Genomic DNA, 11,534 nt, shown 5'->3' on the forward strand with positions numbered 1-11,534 from the left:
TGCAAGAGATTTATCTGTAGCAGCAGCAAATGCAGCATTTGCAGCGAGAGCAGCTGCAGATTCTGCAATTTCAGTAGCCAACCTTACGGCATCTGGAAACATTACAGCTAATGCACAATTTGCCATTGATGCTGCAAGAAATGTCAGCCAAGAGGCTGCGATGGCTGCACAATTCCTTAGTGCATTACTTACTTCAACAGACCTGCCGTCAGAAACAGCTGAAACTGTAAGACAAGCATTGGTGTCAGCTGAAAGTGCTGCTGAATTGGCAAATGACACCGCAGTACAGGCCTTGGTGGCACTGGACACAGCAGAACAAGCAGTGGCTGCAGAGGCAGGAAGTCAAGAAGCTCAAGTAGCTGCAGCCTCAGCAGAAGTACAAATTGCAGTAGATTTGGCAATAGCATCCGCAGGGGTGGTATCAGACGTTGTGAATGCACTGCGTCCAAGCACGACAGGACCCACAGACAGCCCAGGCACCACAGACAGCATAGGGACCGCAGACCCTTCAGGAAGCCCAAGAACCACAAGCCCTACAGACATCATGGGCACGGTAGGCCCATCCGACAGCCCAGGCATCGCAGGCACCACAGGCAACCTAATTACAATAAACCCCACAGAGAGTCCAGGCACTGCAGACCCCGGAGACACTGCAGACACCACAGGCACCCCAGTCAGCCCATCTGACAGCCCAGGCAATGCAGGCTCCACAGACATGGCAGGCAGCCTAATTACAACAAACCCCACAGACATCCCAGGCAATGCAGGCCCCACAGACATTGCAGGCAGCCTAATTACAACAAACCGCACGGACATCCAATGCAATGCAGGCCCCACAGACATTGCAGGCAGCCTAATTACAACAAATCCCACAGACATCCCAGGCAATGCAGGCCCCACAAGCAGCCCAAGTCTCACAGCCGACCCAGGCCCCACAATAATTTTAGTGGATCCTGTAGTACAAAGAGCCACAGAGGCAGCAGTTGCAGCAGCCACAACAGCCACGGCAGCAGCGGCAACAGTGACGGGAGCAGCTGTGGCAGCAACAGCAGCTGTTTCAGGTGGATTGTCAGCAAGGGATGCTGCAGGAGAAGTATCAGCAGCTGCAGACAGAGCTGCTGTTGCTTCATCTTCTCTTTTAGAAGGCACAATAAATGCATTCGCAGCAGCACAAGCCGCAGAAGATGCAGCAGATGAGGCTTTGTTGGCTGCAGCAGCTGCAGATCAAGTGGCAGCATCAGCGACGGGAGCCATGGCCCCTTTTGCAAGAAATTTATCCATAGCAGCAGCAAATGCAGCATTTGCAGCGAGAGCAGCAGCAGATGCTGCAGTTTTAGCAGCCAACCTTACGGAATCTGGAAACATTACAGCTAATGCACAATTTGCCATAGAAGCTGCAAGAAATGCCAGCCAAGAGGCTGCGATGGCTGCACAAACCCTCAGTGCATTACTTACTTCAACAGACCTGCCAGCAGAAACAGCTGAACCTGTAAGACAAGTGTTGGTGTCAGCTGAAGCTGCTGCTGAATTGGCAAATGATACAGCAGTGCAGGCCTTGGTGGCACTGGACACAGTAGAACAAGTTGTGGCCTCAGAGGAAGGAAGTCCAGAAGCTCAATTAGCTGCAGCACTAGCCGCAGAACAAGTACAAAATGCAGTAGATCTGGCAAGAGAATCCACACAGATGGTATCAGATGTTGTGAATGCACTACCTACAAGTGACGAAGAAGTTGCCGAAGCTTCAGCAGCAAGCTCCTTAGCGGCCACAGCAACATCCCTCGCAGCCTCAGCAGCAGTAGCAACTGGTGCAAGTCTAACTGACGAAGTCAATGCGGCTCTTCAAAGGGCAGAGGAAGCATCTGAGGCAGCAAGATTAGCCGCAGATGGAGAAACCGATCCAGAATTAGCTTTAGAGGTAGCTAGAAACGCCTCAAGAGATGCAGCCGAGGCAGCAGAATTTGTGGCTCTTGCTGCACTAGCTGCAGCATCACGAGGAAGCGTTGAGGAAGAGCTTGCACAGATATCATTAGCAGCGGCGATGGCAGCCAGACAAGCAGCAATGGCCACCCCAGGTGAAATTGACAAAGCTGCAAGAGAAGTGGTAAACGTATCGAGGGAAGCTTCAGAATTATTTATGAGGCTCTCTGGTGAGTCTCCATCCACACTCACAGTTGAAATGCTATCAGCGGTTCAAAATGCAGAGCAGGTCGCTTTGTTGACAGAAGCTACAGGAGTAATAGCAGGAACTGTCGGCGATGGCATAGACGCACAATCTGCTGCACAAGCTGCAGCACAATCCGCTTCAAGAGCAGCATCAATAGCAACAGCAGCAGCAAACAGAACTGTTTCTCGTATAGAAGCTGTTGGTGCTGCACAACGAGCAGTGGTGGCTGGTCTGACAGCCTCGGCGGCAGTAGCTACAGCAGTTGGTGCTGCTGCAGCGGCAACAACCGGGACATCAGCCCTCCCTGCATCCAGGATTGCATTGACGGCCGCCAGCGAAGCAGCAAGCGCCGCCACATCACTGAGCGCGGGGGAAGAAACTTCTTTAGACTTTGCTGTCATTGAAGCAAATGAAGCAGCTGGACTAGCTGAAGATGCAGCTGATGCTGCCACAACAGCAGCACAAACATCTGAATCATCTTTGGACCAGCAGCTGGCAGAATTAGCTCAGGATTCAGCCAGAATAGCGGAGAGGGCAGCAAACGCTGCACAGATGGCGGCCTCCGTCCCAGCAACAGCGCAAATGATAGCAGCTGCCCTGGTAACTGCCACAGAAGTAGAAAGGGATTTTGCAGAGCTGAGACAACAGTTGGAGAATTTACTGTCAAGTGCGTCACCAGAAACCCTCAGAAAGCGTGTTGCAATAAACAGCATGCAAGCTGGGGCAGACTTAGCGCAATGCGCTGCGAAGTTCTCCAGAATGGCGGCAGAGTTGGGTGTGACGTTGACCATGACGCCGAACACCGCAGACATTGAAGAAATGGAATCTTATGCCTCTGCGGCGACAAAATTGTCCAGGACCACGACGAATAACACCAGGGGGGTGTTCGACATCACGCTGCAAACAAATGCTGCAAATATAAAGAAGTTTTCGTTCACCACAGCACTCGCTGCCGTGGTTACGGTGTTACTATTAAGCATGTCGTAAATGAAGGACTTTTGAATTTCATGAAGAAAACCATTCTGTTCACACCTGTATTATATTTGATAATTTATATGTGAATGTAGGATTCTGTAGACGACATATTGCTTATGTAAATGTATTTTGATGGGAATTACAATTATTTTTGTATTATTATAAGCAATTTACTTTCAGGAGATGTATTTAGTATTTAATCAGTGTTGGCTTTAAGATATATTTGGCTTAATATTGTTTTGATTTCAAATGGACACGTGTCACTTTAAGAGTTTTGCTACAGCGGTGACAGACGAAGAAACATGTGGCTCGTTAAGCACAATGGAAAAGAGCCTCACAATTTTTGGATAGTTCGCTGGATGATTAACCTGTGTGAAACGTGTATCCTGTGGAATGTTTTGTGCAGGATTGCCTGCCACTGCTGACAAAAATACAAATGTTGTGTAATTTTCATCTTTTGTCAAAATAAACGTTAAATTAAACTGACAACTCTGACTTTATTGGAAGCAAAAAGCCCACACGTTGTATTTCTTTTGAGAGTATTTATTTTTCTATTTGCTGTGTTAGCGTGCTTGTAAGTCGACACGCTAACCTGCCCAAAAGTTCTCTTACATATGATCAGGAAGGGAAGGATTGTGAAAGATTAATGAATTTCAACTTTTAACCACCAGATGGCAGTAGATTGTTGAATTTTACAAAATGTGTTTTGTGACAATTTCAGCTTAGACCACAGTGTCAGTTGTCTATTTCCAGCAGTCTATACGAAGGCCCTGGGTTCGATCTCCGGGCTCAGGGTCTTTCTGTGTGGAGTTTGCATGTTCTCCCCGTGACTGCGTGGGTTCCCTCTGGATACTCCAGCTTCCTCCCACCTCCAAAGTCATGCACCTGGGGATAGGCTGATTGGCAACACTAAATGGTCCCTAGTGTGTGAATGTGAGTGTGAATGTTGTCTATCTGTGTTGGCCTTACGATGAGGTGGTGACTTGTGTACACCGCCTTCCGCCCGAATGCAGCTGAGATAGGCTTCAGCACACTCCGCGACCCTGTAAGGCAGTGGTCCCAAACCACTGGGCCGCGGCCCAGTACCGGTCCGTGGATCGATTGGTACCGGGCCGCACAAGAAAAAAAAAAAAAAAAACCTTCTCCCCCACTCATTCACACTCATTCGCCTAAAAGGGTTGTTTCTTTCTGTTATGAATATTTCTGGTTCCTACATTATATATCAATATAGATCAATACAGTCTGCAGGGATACAGTCTGTAAGCACACATGATTGTATTTTTTTATGACAAATCCACCGCCCACCCCCGGTCCGTGGGAAAAATCTTCAAGCGTTGACCGGTCCGCAGTTACAAAAAGGTTGGGGACCACTGCCGTAAGGGACAAGTGGTAGAAAATGGATGGAGAGATTCACCACTGTGAGCGGCACTGGGGGAAAGGGTGAAGTGTCCTGCCCAAGTACACAACGGTAGTGAATTGGATGGCAAGAGGCAGGGAACGAACCTGCAACCCTCAGGTTTCTGGAACGACTGCTCTACTGACCACTTGGGGTCATTTTTGACCCCAATCTTGGAAGAGAGTAGCTATTTGTAGGTTGTGCATCCAAGGGGTAATAATTGTACGTCCACTGTGGTATGCCAGGAATTGGAACTGTCGGACTGACTATAATATTTTCAATTTGAACTTTTTCACATACAACCTGCCTGTCTTCCTCTGAGGCCACAACTTGTTCTACTGTGTCCAGTGCCACCAAGGCCTGCACTGCCGTGTCATTTGCCAATTCAGCAGCAGCTTCAGCTGACACGAACACTTGTCTTACAGTTTCAGCTATTTCTGCTGGCAGGTCTGTTGAAGTAAGTAATGCACTGAGGGTTTGTGTAGCTATTGCTGCAAAATACATTCACATTTAGTCCATAGTTGCAAGTTGATGCTCGTGTTTGTGTAGCTCAGTTGGATTTCTCTCTGGCACTCAGCGAGGGCGGATGCTCCCCTTCCCTCTCCCTTACCTCTCCTGCTTGCTTCTTTTGTCTTGATTTAAATGTTCTTGTCTCTTTTTGCACTGCTCTCCAAATCTAAACAATGGAACTAATTAACTAAATTCACAAGATCTTGGGTTTTGAGGAATCTGCCTGTCTTGATGCAGCAGTTGTTGCTGGACACGCTAGGGACTCTTGGGAGAAGAGGAGTGCCGCCTGCCTGGCGACTCTTTCAGTCGTGAAGATATCCACCTATTCGGAATTATGACAACAGGACATCTGCTGATTGGAGTAAGTGTTGCTCTGGTTAATCCACAAATTGGAAAATGCTGGCAGCCTTCAAAGTACCCCAAAGCTGCCACAAATGATTGGAGTATGCCGGCAGAACTGTGGACACTTTGTGATTTGGATAACATCGGACTGTCTGCCCTGCAGGATGAATAGACAATAGACAGTAATAGACAATTTAGAGTGAAAAGCCAATTTAATTTTTGCTCGCAAACGAATCATTCAAACTTGGATTGTTTCCCTGGCTTCGAGACTCTACCGAATGACAGCGCGACAAAGGCACGACAAACTCCCTTCTTGTCTGTCATGGACACACACCTGTTGTTGTTGACTTTGGACTGACTGGCGGCTGCAAGAAAAGCCAAGGTCACGGAACAGAGACACGCTGCAGGCTTACACACACACATGCATCCACGACAAATATCCGCAACCCATACATTCCCCACACCCCATCCCCACACATGCATCCACGAAAAATATACGCAACCCACACATACCCCACAACCCATCCCACACCTTCGACGCTTGAATCACTTAGGGGTGATGGACAGCTGGGCAGCGCTTGAATAGCAGCAGCTTGCCTTCGTCGCCCTCGATCCCTCCTCTCTGTTGCAAGTGCCTAGTTGTATGTTGTGATATGCATATGTGCTTTGCTATGGAGTTTTTGTCCCAGTCCAGCCTGGGCCCCCTGAGATTGCTTTTTTTTTACTCATCCTCCCCCAGCGTCTACCCTTTTCCCATTTTTTACGGGGAAAAAAGGTCGACGCCTTGTGGCGACCCATCAGCATTCCTGTTCTGTAACCCTGTACAATGTTTGTTTGTCTAATCTTGAACTGGTTTGTGCTGAAAACAAACTTTTGTTGTACTTGTGCAATAACAATAAAGATCTATCCATCCAAAAGTTTATCCTTGCTGTAATCGTGCCTCTCCAAGGTATTATACGACAGATCAGCTGTGGTGATATAAGCAAAATCTTCTCGCAGAACTTGGTCTTCGCAGATGTTATATGTCCTGCATGCGGTGGCTGTCCGTTTAGCAAAGGCATACGTTTCACTTAACTGTGCTACTTTTGCTGACAACATGGAATCAGTAAACTTTGCCAGCGTAGAGATCTCCTCTGCTTCTCGTCGATGTAGCTAGCATTCCTGCTAGCATGTAACTATCGGCGTGTTAACGCGTTAGGTTGACAGCGCTAATTCAAACATGTGTATCTCTTCCATAATGTCACCATAAATCCGTTAATCTGAAGCTTGCTTTTGCGTTTTTTTTTGGTCAAATTTATGACTTTAGTTTTCCCAACTGAAAATCCTAAACCCCAAGCTGTTCCCAATTCATGTGCTTTATCTACAGCTTTTTGAATCTTCGTTTCTGTATGATTTGTATTTCTACCACATTACTCCATCATCAGCTAAAAGTACCCCATCACTAATCCTTCCACTTCACTAAACACTTCATTCATCATTATTGAGAACAATAGTGTACTTTTTATACTCACTGCTCCCCTCACCTCCCAGGGGGTGAACATGGGGATGGGTGAAATGCAGAGGATAATTTCACCACACCTAGTGTGTGTGTGACTATCGTTGGGACTTTAACATTAACTTTCAGTATAATGTGTTTGGGCCCATATGAATGCCAGATGAATCTCTTTCCAACAGTATTAAAATGCAAATGTATCGCTCATACAGATCTGTTGTACAGAGATTTCTTAAACCGTTCCGTTCTGCATTGTAATGAGAGGAGCCTGTTGCTACGGATACTCTTCTGAGCGGCCATAGTGTCATGCCAAGGATGTCCAGAGTTACTCAGGATGCCCTGACTGAGAGCCCTCGCCCTTCTCTCAAGCACAGCTCCCAGAGAGACACATTTCCTGATCAGCCTGCCCGACCGGTTATTGTCTCTCGAGGTCATGCTACCACCCCAACACACAACACCAAAGAAAATGGAGCTAGCTACTACAGACTAGTAGCCAGTGCCTGCTAGTGCCTGTCCCTTCAGGGTCTTTACCCGCTTCTTAAAGCACAGGGAGCGGAAGCCGAAAGCCAAATCAAACTACAAACCCCGTTTCCATATGAGTTGGGGAATTGTGTTAGATGTACATATAAACGGAATACAATGATTTGGAAATCCTTTTAAACCCATATTCAGTTGAATATGCTATAAAGACAACATATTTGATGTTCAAACTGATAAACAAACTTTTTTTAAGTTCAGTCCGACTGGATCAGCTGCAGGTAGAGCACAGGCGATTTGTCCTAGACAGACAGCGCCACAGCGGAGGAGACAGCAGTATGCCTCAAAAATCAGGCAGCCAAAAAAGAAAGGAAAAGAAAATAAGAGAGGAGAAGGAGTTGAAGGGTCGACAATATGTCACTCAATATTTCCAAAAAAAAGGTGGGTTTGTTAGTTGTGGTGGAAAGTTATGCATATTAACTTTGTCCCTGTCTGTGGTAATAAGCCAGCTCACTTTTCTCACCATGTTAGCTCAAGAAAACTCTGGATTTTTACATTTTACTGCTATATTAGTTAAATAATCAATCCAGTCAAACATTTATCAAGCTGTTCTTATTCAATAATAGTTGATCTCCCCTCTGTCAAAATGATGCCTCATTCTGAACAAGTCAAGTGCACCAGCAGCACCAGCAGCAGCAGCAGCTGTCTTGTCAGCCCCCAACTCTCCCTGCCCCTGAATCAGCCCTAGTACCCCCACATGAGGAAGGAGGTGAGCAGCTGTGAAAAGTTGAGCAAGGACCAGTGATTGAAAGGTTGCAAAAGGGAGCTTGACTCAGTCTGCAACATTATATTATATATATATTTACCATTCTTTCATATATTAAAGGCCTACTGAAAGCCACTACTACCGATCACACAGTCTGATAGTTTATATATCAATGATGAAATCTTAACATTGCAACACATGCCAATACGGCCGGGTTGACTTATAAAGTGACATTTTAAAATTCCCGGGAAATATCCGGCTGAAACATCGCGGTATAATGACGTATGCGCGTGACGAAGTCCGAGTAACGGAAGTTATGGTACCCCGTAGAATCCTATACAAAAAGCTCTGTTTTCATTTCATAATTCCACAGTATTCTGGACATCTTTTGCAATTTTTTTAATGAACAATGAAGGCTGCAAAGAAGACAGTTGTAGGTGGGATCAGTGTATTAGCAGCGGACTACAGCAACACAACCAGGAGGACTTTGTTGGAGCGCTAGCCGCGCTAGCCGCCGACTTCACCTTGACTTCCTACGTCTCCGGGCCACCAAACGCATCGGGTGAAGTCCTTCGTCCTTCTGCCGATCGCTGGAATGCAGGTGAGCACGGGTGTTGATGAGCAAATGAGGGCTGGCTGGCGTAGGTGGAGAGCTAATGTTTTTAGCATAGCTCTGTGCAGTCTGGTTGCTAAGTTAGCTTCAATGGCGTCGTTAGCACAGCATTGTTAACCTTCGCCAGCCTGGAAAGCATTAACCGTGTATTTACATGTCCACAGTTTAATAGTATTGTTGATTTTCTATCTATACTTCCAGTCAGGGGTTTATTTCTTTTGTTTCTATATGCAGTTAAAGCAAGATGCTATCACGTTAGCTCGTAGCTAAAGCATTTCGCCGATGTATTGTCGTGGAGATAAAAGGCACTGAATGTCCATTTCGCGTTCTCGACTCTCATTTTCAAGAGGATATAGTATCCCAGGTGGTTTAAAATACAAATCCGTGATCCACAATAGAAAAAGGAGAGAGTGTGGAATCCAATGAGCCAGCTTGTACCTAAGTTACGGTCAGAGCGAAAAAAGATACGTCCATCGCTGCCTCTCAAGTCATTCACTGTAACGTTCCTCATCTACGAATCTTTCATCCTCGCTCAAATTAATGGGGTAATCGTCACTTTCTCGGTCCGAATCTCTCTCGCTCCATTGTAAACAACGGGGAATTGTGAGGAATACTAGCTCCTGTGACGTCACGCTACTTCCGGTACAGGCAAGGCTTTTTTTTATCAGCGAGCAAAAGTTGCGAACTTTATCGTCGATTTTCTCTATTAAATCCTTTCAGCAAAAATATGGCAATATCGCGAAATGATCAAGTATGACACATAGAATGAATCTGCTATTCCCGTTTAAATAAAAAAAAATCATTTCAGTAGGCCTTTAACAATGCTGTGCTAACGACGCCATTGAAGCTAACTTAGCAACTTAGCAACCGGACCGCACAGAGCTATGCTAAAAACATTAGCTCTCCACCTACGCCAGCCAGCCCTCATCTGCTCATCAACACCCGTGCTCACCTGCGTTCCAGCGATCGGCAGAAGGACGAAGGACTTCACCCGATGCGTTTGGCGGCCCGGAGACGTAGGAAGTCAAGGTGAGGTCGTCGGCTAGCGCGTCTGCTCTCCAACAAAGTCCTCCTGGTTGTGTTGCTGTAGTCCGCTGCTAATACACCGATCCCACCTTCAACTGTCTTCTTTGCAGCCTTCATTGTTCATTAAACAAATTGCAAAAGATGTCCAGAATACTGTGGAATTATGAAATGAAAACAGAGCTTTTTGTATAGGATTCTACGGGGTACCATAACTTCCGTTAAACTGACTTCGTCACGCGCATACGTCATCATACCGCGACGTCTCAGCCGGATATTTCCCGGGAAATTTTAAATGTCACTTTATAAGTTAACCCGGCCGTATTGGCATGTGTTGCAATGTTAAGATTTCATCATTGATATATAAACTATCAGACTGCGTGGTCGCTAGTAGTGGCTTTCAGTAGGCCTTTAAACAACTTGCACTGAGCCTAGTCTATAAAATCCACTACACCTCCCTGATACCGAAGTACATGTCAAACTACTTCCTTAACGTAAATGGCCGCCATAACCACAACATCAGGGGGAGCTCCACTAACCACGTTAAACCCAGATTCCGAACTAACAAAGGTCTTAACTTAACTTAAAGGTCTTAACTTAACTTAATTTTAATGCAGATACTTTTTCTTATGCCTTCTGATCTCTCTCTCTCTCTCTGTCTCTCTCTCTCTATGTCCACTACTTGCTGTCCATATCCTACCCCCCCCCCTCCACACCCCTGATTGTAAATAATGTAAATAATTCAATGTGATTATCTTGTGTGCTGACTGTATTATGATGATAGTATATCTGATAGTATATATCTGTATCATGAATCAATTTAAGTGGACCCCGACTTAAACAAGTTGAAAAACTTATTGGGGTGTTACCATTTAGTGGTCAATTGTACGGAATATGTACTTGGCTGTGCAACCTACTAATAAAAGTCTCAATCAATCAAAAACCAATCAATCCAATTTAAGAATCAGTGGTGCAGCAAATAAATGGCTCAAAATGAATTCCATTGTATTCAGAGTGCTCAGTTCTTCCCCTACTGTACATGTCAACTGTGATGCTGTTCTTCTTTCAAAAATATGGTAATGATAGTCAAAAATACCATTAAAATGCATAATTGTATGTAAAATAGCATCAAAAAATGTTGCCGCTGTGTTGGGGGCCCTTTAAAGATTCTTTTCGTGGGGCCCAAAATCCCTAGCGGCGCCCCTGGTGTTAATATATTCACACAATAAACTCCAAATGTTCCATGTGACTTATCACTCTTAGCATTGTCGCCCTTTACTGGTCAAACGTAGCACTACATGTATTAAGACGTTTAAACGTGACTCTCAGACAAAAAACAACACGGCCACGAATACAAAAAGACCAAAGTCATCAATTTCCACACAAAACAAAGTAAATATCTTGATAAACAACATTTACTCACCAATGTTTGACCAAGTTTGGTGATGGAGTTTACACGCTAATGTTGCTGCTACTGGTCTGGATCAACGTGTCCGTCACATAAAAGGTCCGACAGGAAACAATGACTCCAGCATTTCAAAGAGGAACCTTTACCGTAATGAATAAGTTCACAATCGCCTGGAAATGATTCATTTATTCAATAAGGAAATGTAGGAAACATTCTGCTCTCGGGAATCAAACATTGATACCCAAGAATAATAATAAAAACTTAAAAATTGAATTTTTTTTTTGAAAGAAACGTCCTAAACTGTCATTTTATTTTTTTCATTTCATTTCATTTATTTAATTGGGACAGTGAACATTAATCCACACTTG

The 11,534-nt window shown here is 45.2% G+C and overlaps 1 long non-coding RNA gene across 1 annotated transcript in view; it reads right to left on the minus strand.

Annotated features, from left to right (window-relative positions):
• The window catches only part of LOC133649575 (uncharacterized), a 38,200-nt gene extending 26,980 nt beyond the window's left edge, over positions 1–11,220 (minus strand). The window contains exon 1 of the long non-coding RNA XR_009826088.1: positions 11,182–11,220. This is a non-coding gene — a long non-coding RNA (uncharacterized LOC133649575). The remainder of the gene's footprint in view (positions 1–11,181) is intronic.
• Between the last annotated feature and the right edge of the window lie 314 nt (positions 11,221–11,534).

Source organism: Entelurus aequoreus, linkage group LG05 (genome assembly GCF_033978785.1).
Source record: "Entelurus aequoreus isolate RoL-2023_Sb linkage group LG05, RoL_Eaeq_v1.1, whole genome shotgun sequence".
NCBI lineage: Eukaryota > Metazoa > Chordata > Actinopteri > Syngnathiformes > Syngnathidae > Entelurus > Entelurus aequoreus.